The sequence below is a fragment of the Muntiacus reevesi genome, chromosome 7 (genome assembly GCF_963930625.1).
Source record: "Muntiacus reevesi chromosome 7, mMunRee1.1, whole genome shotgun sequence".
Classification (NCBI taxonomy): Eukaryota; Metazoa; Chordata; class Mammalia; order Artiodactyla; family Cervidae; genus Muntiacus; species Muntiacus reevesi.
In genome coordinates this window covers 62,090,545-62,103,829 of record NC_089255.1, presented here as the reverse complement: position 1 = coordinate 62,103,829, position 13,285 = coordinate 62,090,545, and positions in this window count along the sequence as shown.

Sequence of the window (13,285 nt, the reverse complement as noted above, 5' to 3'; positions counted from 1 at the left end):
GGGTCTGTTTTCTATTAAGAGAATAGCTGGAGTGTAGTCCATCAAAGATGTCTCCAACAAGAGCTCTTAGTGGAATAGACAAGCTTAAGTTTTCATTAAAAGGTTTGATTTTAGAGCTGGTTTCCATAAGAGTTGAAGGGAGATTTGATATTTTAAACAACAATTTAGTGACTAACAAAATAATTCCCTGCTCCTGAATGTCTCCCTCTGGTATGCTCTTTTAAGTTTTTTCTAAAAATTAGTTATGTTAATTCTGTCTCCTCCTTTTCAGTTGATGGAGATCCAGAAGTTGCTGTTCTCTGTAAAAGAATAGCCTGGAAAATCAACTAGGAGATAAGATGCTCTCTTCTTGTTTCCCACCCTCCGTGTACTTGGGTTCCTGGGATTTCCTGAATATATCATGTACTTCTTACCTTGTGCTGTTGTTCCACTCAGACTGCTAAAATCTTACTAATTCTTCACAGAAGAGCCATCAGAACTGAGTCGAGAAGTCTTTAATGATTGTTCTCTTCCCTCATCATACTTCCTTCTTAATGCTTATTGTCATGTGACACATGTCAGTGTCGTTGTGTTGCTGATTTCCTAGTAATCTGTGACCTCAAGGATTTCAAAATATAATGTTTTACTTATCTTGATACTTCTATGACTGAATGCTGCTTGAAATAGATTCTCCTCTTTCCTGTGTCTTACCCTTTATACTATTACTTTTCTGATTTAGGGGAGTCTGCTGCAGTCTTTAGCCAAAACAAAAGTGATATTTGTAAGACCCAAACGTCAGGTCTCTGTTCCGGAGAGGAGCTCCCGCGACTCAATAAACAGTCCAGCAGATGCAATATGCAAGAGGCTTTATTGTCGGTTTGCACAAGCCGGGCGACTCTAGTCTCCTCGGAGGCAGAGTCGCGCCGTATAGCAGTGTAAGCTGACTTTTATGGGCAGAAACCACATTGTCAGCACATCCAGTACAGTGAATGAGTAACATGAAAGTAACATAATGTGTATCATATGGGGTCATCTTATCTGTGAGTACAGGTGCTTGACGTCAGTTCGTTCCGGAAAACAGCAGGCTTGTTTGTGCATTTATTGGGAAACCTACAGACGTTCCGTTTACATTTCTCTATCCTTATTCTGCAAACGGAAAATTCTGCGCAAATGGAAAATTTACACAGGCCAGGGAATTTCATGGTGTTTTTCAGATTCTTTCAATATTATGTTCATTCAGCATCTAGACTTCAAGAAGTCTTATCAAATTGGCCAAAAGTTTCATTTGCATTTTTTCAGTACCTTTTATGTAAAAACCTGAACAAACCTTTTGGCCAACCCAGTATATGCCTCTGCTCTCATTTTCTATCAGATTAGCTTGAGTTTGTTTTCACAACATAGCAGAAGGAGTGGAAGAGGGAGGGAGGAAGGGAAGGAGACCATGTAGAGGAGAACTGAGATCATCCTAGACAAGCTGACAACCTGTTGACTGCAAAACAAGTGGAAAAGCCAAGCCAGGATTATCAGATATGTCTGTGACTCTATGCAGGCCTGTGAGCCTTCAGAAACCAGAAAAAAAATCCCCATCCAACCCATAAATGTGAGGAATATAAAATATTATGTTAATATATTTTGGAGTTGTTTTTATAGAGCAATAACCTAATGATACCATGCTCAATAATTTATTGCATTGAAACCATCTTTTGTAATTGAATGAGAATTTCCATTCTTGGCAAAGAAAAGTCCTAATGAGAACATGGCCCAGATTCTTCATGGTAAAATTATCATAGTGAACAAGTTGATACAAAATGAGAAAAACAAGTTAGTAAGATAACATTTCCACTTAATTTTAAAAGATTATCTTTAAAGTATTATACCTGATACAAAAACAAGATGAAAAAGTCCAAGTGTAAAATTGAATACTAAGTACTTTCATTCTTGAAAAAAAGATTTTGATGTGCCTCAAGAGAGAACAGTAATAACATTCAAAAGTCAAATTTATTCCAAAAGACTTTCAAGCACTCTTTTATTGTTATGCTAATTAAAATTAATTCATAAATAAAATATTAAGTTGAGATGTATGTATTTTGCAAATGTGGTCTATTAAAGAGCACTTAAGTTCATAACTCCTCTCAGTTGGCTGAGATCTTAATATTGCATGGTTCTCTGCCAGGCTAGGGGGCTTATTCTCATGTTAAAGTAACCGACTCTTACCAAGAATCCTGACTTAACTTTGTCTTCACACACCTATAAACAAATAATGTTGAAGTCTCAGGGTTTTGTACATAGCAAGGAATCATCAGTAGCCCAGAGCTCACAAGTTCAGAACTTTAGATTTTATGTGGCCAGCATCAGAATGCTAATCTGAATTAGTGATGCAAAAGATATTTTCAGACTCCAACTTTCAAAACCTGTTCATGAAGGAAATATTATTATACTTTAATCATAATCTAAACAGATGTAAAAGATTGCACTGTGCCTGGCAAATTCAGTCCTGTGGTACTATAATTAAGATAAGCCACAGAGAAACTCAATAAAGGGACTAGGAGTTGGTTGCACACTCAAATCATTTGCTTCAGGGGCAGGGTAAATGGAAAGTTTAAAAGTACACAGGGTTGCGCTACTCATGTTAGAATTAAAGAGGCAAACACTTAAGAGGTGGTTCTACTCAAGCCCCTGTGTGTTCAGAGAAGGCATCTTCTTGGAGATAAGACTTGGGACTGGGAAGTTCATTTAGAGATGATGACAATAGGAGGTGATAGTATTGCAAATATTTATTTGATATGGTTCCTTAGGGTCTGACTTTCCATTGAATGCTAATGAATTCAGTCAGTAATACTTACTGAGTACCAGGTGCATCTGGGTTGTGTGTTGAGTGGAAGAGAACCGGCAGGGGAAGAGGACCACTTTATCCCTGCTCAGAAGTTTACTGTCTTTTTGAAATGGGAGGGGAAACTTGGAGGACATTAAATACTGAACAGTTCTGTGTTTCTTATCTCACATGTATCTTCATAATTAAATAGCTGGCAATTTCCCTGTATTAAATAACACACATGATGAACAGGGACTCTGAGATCAAGTGTGACTCCAAAACTCATGCTCTTTTCACTAAAAAACACTACAGAAGAGCTAGAAGAGTAACTTTTGTGACTCTAGTACTGTGTCTGTGAGAAAGTACATATACCCACACATTTATGTAAGTGCTTTTCCAGGACAAATTGCCTCCACCAGAAGTACAATATTCTAAGGGCCAGGATACTGGTAGGTGTTTGAGTATAGTTACATCTAATCTCTTTTGGTGGGGAAATTATATGTTTTCTTTAAAAAGAATCTTGCATATCAACTCACAGTATTAGAGATACATGGGAATCAGTTGGGGGGTTGGCAGGTATTTTTTGCAATTGCAACTTTTATGGGGTCAAAACGTTGGGGCATTGTTAAAGGGCATCTTTGACCTAAGAAACGTAAATGATAAAATATGTAATTTGTTGTTGCTATTCAGTTGCCAAGTCGTGTCCAATTCTTTGCAACCCCATGTACTGCAGCACAGCAGGCTTCCCTGTCCTTCACAATCTCCCAGAGTTTGCTCAAACTCATGCTGTTGAATTGGTGATGCCATCCAACCATCTTATCCTCTGTCACCCACATTTCCTCCTGCCTTCATTCTTTCCCAGCATCAGGGTCTTTTCCAATGAGTTGGTTCTTTGCATCAGGTGGCCAAATTATTAGAGCTTCAGCTTTAGCATCAGTCCTTCAATGAATATTCAAGTTTGATTTCCTTTGATTGGTTTGATCTGCTCGCTGTCGAAGGGACTCTCAAGAGTCTTCTCAGGTACCACAACTCAAAAGCATCAATTCTTCGGCACTCAGTCTTCTTTATGGTCCGACTCTCACATCGATACATGATTACTATACTGATGTCTCTGTTTTTTAATACACTGTCTAGGTTTATCATAGCTTTTCTTCCAAGGAGCATGTGTCTTTATATTAATAAGTAAAGTGCATGCTTAGTCACTCAGTTGTGTCCTACTCTTTGCAACCCCATGGACTGCAGCTCACAAGACTCCTCTGTCCATGAGATTCTCCAGGCAAGAATACTGGATTGTGTTTTCATGCCCTCCTCCAGGGGATCTTCCCAACCCAGGGATCGAACCCAGGTCTCCCTCATTGCAGGCAGATTCTTTACCATCTGAGCCACCAGGGAAGCTCAATATGTAATTAGTGAAGACAGATATTTTAGGCAGAGTGTACTCTGATTACCCTCTCAGGAGACATTCCTCAGAAACCATTTTATGGCAAAAATGATTAATAATAAACTTTTTGCTTCATGTAGCTTGTGGCAATTGAAAACTGCATGTGTGGTCTCCTTAAACAAAAATTTTATTTAGATGTACTTTACAAGCTGTAAAATTAATCAGATAAAAGTGTAAAATTCTGTGGTTTTAAGTATATTCATAGTTATGCAAATATCACCACAATATAAGTTTAGAACATTTTCATCATCCCTAAGATACACCCTATACCAGATTTTAAAATCTGTTCTTCAGGCAATGAATATTTGAGTAGTTTTCACTTTTTGGTTATTATGAATGTTGCTATGAGCATTTGTGCACAAGTTTTTATGTGACCTGTGTCTTCATTTCTCTTGACTATGTACCTAGGAGTAAAATTACTAGCTATATGATAACTTATTAAAAAAAAACTGCCAAACTATTTCTAAATTGCTGCACAATTTTAAATTACCTCTAGCTGTGAATGAGAGTTCAGCTTCTCTGCATCCTCATTAACACTTGGTAGTGTCTGTCTTTCTGATTTTGGCCATTCATGTACATGTGTGTACATCATTGTGGTTTTAACTTGCATTACTGTAATAACTCATGACATTGAATATCTTTTCCTGTGCATATCATCCATTTGTGTATCTTCTTAGGAGTAATTTCTTCTCAGATCCTTTGTTAATTTCTAAATTGACTTGTTTATCTTTTTATTGGTGTGTTATAAGAGTTTTCTCTAGCATTTACTGTTTGTGGACTTTTTGATGATAGTCATTTTGACTGGTGTGAGGTGATATCTCATTGTAGTTTTGATTTGCATTTCACTTATAATTAGTGATATTGAACATCTTTTCATGTACCTCTTGGCCACCTATATGTCTTCATTGGAGAAATGTCTGCCCACTGATTTTTTGGTACAGGGAAGCAATGAGAGGGCTCATAGGTCCCAAAATATAGACCTATGGGGTAACTTAGGACAAGATAATACTGCACAGTGGTATTCTATTAATTATTAGATTAAGCCATACTTTATTCATAGACAAATCAATGCTAAAGAACATGAGATTATTTAGCAGTGTCTTTATAGGTGTAATTCTGATGAGTTTGGAAGGACTGCTCCTAATAAAATATTCATTATTCTATAGGAAACTCCATTTCTAGGGTCCTTGTAGATCTAAGAAAACTCTTTGTATATTCTCTCAAGGCTTTCAATCATGAAAAATGTCTACCCTTACCCATAATTCTGCTTTTTAAATATAAGCACTGTTAGTCTGATATACAGAGGATAATCTTAAACATTTTTTTAGAGCACTCCCAGATCAAATGAACATTCAGTATTACAGCAGTGTTTCTCAAAATGAATGGTTAATGTAAAGAATGTTGTTGCAAATGACAAGTCACTGGGTAATAGGATACTCATCTTTACCATACAAATAACTCAGGTTAGAACATATATTGTGAGTGATCACTATAACATCATTACAATTTTTGAAGCTGTGATTATTAAATCAAAATGTTGAAATAAGAACTATTATTTCAATGCATTAAATTACAATTGGGACAGTACATACTATATCAAATCACTCATATATTAGAAGGAAAGTAATCCAAGAGAATGCATGTAGATGTTGAGTGTTATGTTAGTTTGGGTCCTTATATGTAGAAGAGATTTATTAGGGAAAACACTTGTGAAGAATAAAGAGGAGAAAAAGCAGAAGTGGGAATGGGGAGCCTTCAGACTATGATCCAAGTCTGACATCTATGAAAAGAGAGAGGGACAGAAAGAGACTTCAGGAGGGAGAACCTCAGACTGAATTGCAGCTCTGAGAAACCTTTGGCTAGGCTGCAACAGACCCTGTGATACATCACAAGTTCTTTGGATTAAAATATGGGAAGTTTGAAAATTTTGCTAATCTGTAAAAGTCAGCTAAAACTTTGCTAATCTGTAATTGCACTCATCTCACACGCTAGTAAAGTAATGCTCAAAATTCTCCAAGCCAGTCTTCAGCAATACATGAACCAAGAACTTCCAGTTGTTCAAGCTGTAATTGCACTCATCTCACACGCTAGTAAAGTAATGCTCAAAATTCTCCAAGCCAGTCTTCAGCAATACATGAACCAAGAACTTCCAGTTGTTCAAGCTGGTTTTAGAAAAGGCCGAGGAACCAGAGGTCAAATTGCCAATATCTACTGGATCTTCGAAAAAGCAAGAGAGTTCCAGAAAAACATCTATTTATGCTTTATTGACTATGCCCAAGCCTTTGACTGTGTGGCACAATAAACTGTGGAAAATTCTTCAAGAGATGGGAATACCAGACCACCTGACCTGCCTCTTGAGAAACCTGTATGCAGGTCAGAAAGGAACAGTTAGAACTGGACATGGAACAACAGACTGGTTCCAAAAAGGAAAAGGAGTATGTCAAGGCTGTATATTGTCACCCTGCTTGTTTAACTTATATGCAGAGTACATCATGAGAAATGCTGGGCTGGAGGAAGCACAAGCTGGAATCAAGATTGCCAGGAGAAATAGCAATAACCTCAGATATGCAGATGACACCACCCTATGGCAGAGAGTGAAGAGGAACTAAAAAACCTCTTGATGAAAGTGAAAGAGGAGAGTGAAAAAGTTGACTTAAAGCTCAACATTCAGAAAACTAAGATCATGGCAACTGGTCCCATCACCTCATGGGAAATAGATGGGGAGATAGTGGAAATAGTGTCAGACTTCATTTTTTTGGGCTCCAAAATCACTGCGGATGGTGACTGCAGCCATGAAATTAAAAGACGCTTCCTCCTTGGAAGGAAAGTTTTGACCAACCCTAGATAGCATATTAAAAAGCAGAGACATTACTTTGCCAACAAAGGTCCGTCGGGTCAAGGCTATGGTTTTTCCAGTGGTCATGTATGGATGTGAGAGTTGGACTGTGAAGAAAGCTGAGCACCGAAAAATTGATGCTTTTGAACTGTGGTGTTGGAGAAGACTCTTGAGAGTCCCTTGAACTGCAAGGAGATCCAACTAGTCCATCCTAAAGGAGCTCAGTCCTGGGTCTTCACTGGAAGGACTGATGCTGAAGCTGAAACTCTAGTACTTTGGCCACCTCATGCGAAGAGTTGACTCATTGGAAAAGACCCTGATGCTGGGACTGATTGGGGGCAGGAGGAGAAGGGGACAACAGAGGATGAGATGGCTGGATGGCATCACCGACTTGATGGGCATGAGTTTGAATAAACTCTGGGAGTTGGTGATGGACAGGGAGGCCTGACGTGCTGCAATTCATGGGGTTGCAAAGAGTCGGACATGACTGAGCGAGTGAACTGAACTGAACTGAAATGTACATTCAAATGTTCTAGATAGTCTTTCATAGTATTTTTTCAAATTTTTAATATTTTATATATAATATGCTTTAAACAATATCAACAATAGCAAAAAAAGGATAGCAACAGAATAACTGGAATTATTTAATACATGAACCGGACAAAAGTAAAAATACAAGCATGCAGGTAAGATTATACTCATGCCACTAGTTGTGTGTGTGTGTGTCTATGTGTGCAAGTGTGTATGCATGTGCTCCTACCTCTTATGCATAATTTAATGACCTCTTGCCTTCTTTTATTCCTGCCACTACTGAAATGACTAATTTCATAGAGGCCAGCTTTGTGCAGGTACAAACTCACCTCTTGTTTCTTATCCTGGGACTTCTGATGCCATTATGGGGGATGCCCACAGGCACCTGTTGACTCTGCCAGATGTGCACACCTGTATACAACCTAGCAGTGGAAGAGAGTTAATGTCTGTGGTTCTGTCTTGTGCAATGGAGGAAGGGATGTGATGGATAAATGTCACCCATTTTGTTCACTGAGTTGATGGTTCTGAAAGCCTCATGGGTTTGCAGACAATCAATTGTCTGTCGTGGTAATTAACATATCCTCACATTGTTTTTCCCCACTGCCTTATTTCATTCTCTGTCCTAAAATCATGCTCCCTGGGATTGTATTAATGTCCTGCACTCAGGTTCTTCTCTCATGACGACCCAGATCAAGTCTTGAGGCAAAGACAGCCTCATTTAATGGTAGTTTAGTTGCTCAGTTGTGTCTGACTCTTGCGACCCCATGGACTGTTGCCTGCCAGGCTCCTCTGTCCATGGGGTTTCCCAGGCAAGAATACTGGAGTAGGTTGCCATTTCCTTCTCCACATTTAATGGTAGTGTAACTAATTTTTATGTAATTTTAATTCATGTAGCTATTAGAATTTTTATGCTATTTGTGCAATTTTTATAGAAACAGTTGGATATTTATAAAAATATAAAAACATCAATTTGAACATATTGGAACAAGCCTCTTTGAATAAATATTTCTCAGCTGACTAATTTGCCCTGAGGTTTATAAATACTCTGGCTTTCTTTCTGGGGCTTGGTAGGAATGTACTTCTCTGTCATTTTTGAAATTAGGCATGAACAGAAGATTTACTATAACCAATGAAAGCTGGGTGGAAGTAAGAAGGGTCAGGCACAAGTTTTATAGGCCAAGACATAATTTTCCATATTTCTACCTGCTTGCCATTGGAATTGTGACATATTGAGAATATCTTTTCAACCTGGATTTCAGTGACAATGATCAGCAGATCCTACCTGTTGATCTGTGCTGAACATATAGCATTAGCAAGAAATAAACTTTGTCTTGTAAAACTGTTGAGATTTTTCCAGTTGTTTGCTGTGGTTTACAAGCCAGGATGGGGATGGGTTATAACATAGTGTCATGGCATATATGTGTACATACACCCACATATACTACGTACTGAGTATTCCTCTAAGGATAAACACAAAATAATTAAAAACAACAATCATATAGTAGCCAATGAAATGAATGAAGTGAGCTTCTCAGCCATAAAGTGGATATTGTAATTGTGCCTAAGGTTCACATGTAACAACTTGTTGAAGATCATCTTGCTTGTGAGTCAAAAAGCCAGGATTCAGAACCATATTTCTAACATCTACATCTGTGTTTGTTGGTGTGGATGTAGATTGTTTATGATCCCTGATGGTCTGTCAAGTAGTGCACAGGGATGGTTTTTCTTTTTAATTACTTCTGACACATATTTTATAAATTTTATATTTGAGATTATTAATTGTAATAGTTACATGAATTATACAAAATCCATCTTTTTGATGGGTGTAGCTAATCTTAAATAATAAATTGTACTTGTGTAAAATGGATTGCATTTAAAATCACATTACAAGAGTTCCTTTTTCTCCACACCCTTTGTAGCATTTATAATTTGTAGACTTTTTGATGATGGTCATTCTGACTGATTCAAGGTGATACCTCATTGTAGTTTTAATTTGAATTTCTCTAATTAGAAATGTGGAACATCTTTTCATGTGCCTGTTGGCCATTTGTATATCTTCTTTGAAGAAATGTCTATTTAAGTGTTCTGTTCATCATTTGATTGGGTTTTTTGAAATTGAACTGTATGAGTTTGTATATTTTGGAAGTTAATCAGTTGCATTGTTTGCAAATATTTTCTTTCACTCTGTGGGATGTCTTTTCATTTTGCTTTTAATTTCCTTTGCTGTGCAAAAGCTTGATCCATCTATCCCACTCTTGGGCATATATACAGGCATATATGATTCAGAAAGACTCATGCACCCCAATGTTCATTGCAGCACTATTTACAATAGCCAAGACAGGGAAGCAACATAAATGGCTAATGACAGAGGGAAGAATAAAGAAGTTGTGGTATGCATATAAAATGGAATATTACTCAACCATTAAAAGAATGAAATCTTGCATTTTGTAGCAACATGGATAGAGCTAGAGATTATCATACTAAGTGAAGTAAGTGAGATAGAGTAAGACAAATATCCCACAGTATAACTTATGCACAGAATCTAAATGAATTTATTGACAAAACAGAAATAGACTCAGATAGGAAAAAATCTTATTGTTGTCAAAAGGGAGGGATAAGTTAGGAGTTTGGGATTATAATATATATACTACTGTGGGCTTCATTGGTGGTTCAGATGGTAAAGAACCTGCCTGCAATGCAGGAGACCAGAGTTTGATCCCTGGGTCAGGAAGATTCCCTGAAGAAGAGAATGGCAACCCACTCTAGTATTCTTATCTGGAGAATCCCATGGACAGAGGAATCTGGGGGCCTATAGTCCATGGGGTCACAAAGAGTCAGACATGAGTGAGCAACTAACACACACACAGACACATACACTGTGCTGTGCCAGGCTTTAGTCACTCCATCATGCCTGACCTTTGTGACCCCATGGACTCTAGCCCCCCAGATTCCTCTGTCCGTGGGATTCTCCAGACAAGAATATTGGAAGGTGTTGCTATACCGTCCTCTAGGGACATATACACTACTATACATAAAATAGATCACCAACAAGTACCTACTGCATAGCATAGGAAATTATATTCAGTATCTTGTAATAACCTATAATAGAAAAGAGTCTATTGTTTCACTTGCTAAGTTGTGTCTGACTCTTTGCAACCTCAGGGACTATAGCATGCCAGGGTCCTCTTTCCTGCACTATCTCCTGGAGTTTGCTCAAATTCATGTCCATTGAGTCAGTGATGCTATCTACCATCTCATCCTTTGCTGCACTCTTCTCCTCTTGCCTTCAATCTTTCCCATCATCAGGGTCTTTTCCAGTTAGGGTGCTTCGCATCAGGTGGCCAAAGATGGTCTGGTATTCCCATCTCTTTAAGAATTTCCCCTAGTTTGTTGTGATCCACATAGTCAGAGACTTTAGAGTAATCAATGAAGCAGAAATAGATGTTTTTATGGATCTCCTTTGCTTTCCCAATGATCCCACAAATGTTGGCAATTTGATCTCTGGTTCCTCTGTCTCTTTGAAACCCAGCTTGTACATCTATCTGGATATTCTTGGTTCACATACTGCTGAAACCTAGCTTAAAGGATTTTGAGTACAACCTTGCTAGCCTGTGAGAAGAGTGCACTTGTCTGGTAGTTTGAACATTCTTTGGCATTGCTCTTACTTGGGGTTGAAATGAAAGTTGACCTTTTCCAGTCCTGGGACCACTGCTGAGTTTTCCAAATTTGCTGACATATTAAATGCAACACTTTACCAGCTTCATCTCTTAGGATTTTAAATAGCTCAGGTGGAATTCTGTCAACCTCCACTAGCTTTGTTCATAGAAATGCTTCCTAAGGCCCACTTGACTTTTACACTCCAGGATGTCTGGCTCTAGGTGAGTGACCACACCGTTATGGTTGTTTGGGGGCATTATGACCTTTTTTTGTATAGTTCTGTGTATTCTTGCCACCTCTTCTTAATCTCTTCTATCCTTACCATTTATATCCTTTATTGTGCCCATTCTTGCATGAAATGTTCTCTTGGTATCTCCAATTTTCTTTAAGAGATCTCTAGTCTTTCCCATTCTATTCTTTCCCTCTATTTCTTTGCATTGTTCATTGAAGGAGGCTTTCTTACCTTTCCTTGCTATTCTCTTGATTTCTGCATTCAGTTAGGTATATCTTTCCCTATTTCCTTTTCCTTTCATTTCTCTTCTTTCCTCAGCTATTTGTAAAGCCTTCTCAGACAACCACTTTGCCTTCTTGAATTTCTTTTTTCTTTGGGATGGTTTTGGTCACTACTTCCTGTACAATGTTATGAACTTCTATCCATAATTCTTCAGGCATTCTGTCTACCAGATCTAATCCTTTGAATCTATTCATCACCTCCACTATATAATCGTAAGGAATTTGATTTAAGTCATACCTGAATGGCTTAGTGGTTTTCTCTACAGTCTTCAACTTAAGCCTGAATTTTGTAATAACGAGTTCATGATCTGAGCCACCGTCAGCTTCAGGTCTTGTTTTTGCTGACTGTATAGAGTTTCTCCATCTTCGACTACAAACAATATAGTCAGTCTGATTTCACCATCTGGTGATGTCCATGTGTAGAGTCGTCTCTTGTTTTGTTGGAAGACGGTGTTTGCTATGATCAGTGCATTCTCTTGGCAAAACTGTTAGCCTTTGCCCTGCTTCATTCTGTACTCCAAAGCCAAACTTGCCTGTTACTCCAGGTATCTCTTGGCTTCCTACGTTTGCATTCTAGTCCCTTATTATGAAAAGGACATCTTTTTTGGTGTAAGTTCTAGAAGGTCTTGTAGGTCTTCATAGAACCAGTCAGCTTCAGCTTCTTTGGCATTAGTGGTTGAGGTGTAGACTTAGAGGACTGTGATGCTGAATGGTTTGCCTTGGAAATAAACCGAGATCGTTCTGTCATTTTTGAGATTGCACCCAAGTACTGCATTTCGGACTCTTGTTGACTGTGAGGGCTACTCCATTTCTTCTAAGGGAGGCTTTCTCTCAGTAGTAGATATAATGATCATCTGAATTAAATTCTCCCATTCCTGTCCATTTTAGTTCACTGATTCCTAAAATGTCGATGTTCACTCTTGCTATCTCCTGCTTGACCACTTCCAACTTACCTTGATTCACGGACCTAACATTCAAGTTCCTATGCAATATTGTTTTTTACAGCATCAGACTTTACTTTCACCACCAGACACATCCACAACTGAGTGTCACTTCTCTTTTGGCCCAGCCACTTCATTCTTTCTGGAGCTACTAGTAATTGCCCTCTGCTCTTTACCAGTAGCATATTGGACATTTACCAACCTGAGTGACTTATCTTCTGGTGTCGTATCTTTTTGCCTTTTCGTACTACTCATGGGGTTTTTGCAGCAAGAGTACTGGAGTGGTTTGCTATTCCCTCCTTTGTCAGAACTCTTCATTATGACCCGTCTGTCTTGGGTGACCCTCATGGCATGGCTTATATCTTTGTTGAGTTATGCAAGCCCCTTTGCCCTGACAAGGATGTTGTCCATGAAATTGTACATATGTATGTTTGTGTATACATATAAAACTACATACATATATAACTGAATCACTTTGTATGCCTGAACATAATACAGTATTGTAAATCAACTGTATTTCAATAAAAATTAAAAAAAAAAAACACAATTGTGGAGAATACGAGAGATCTGTGAAA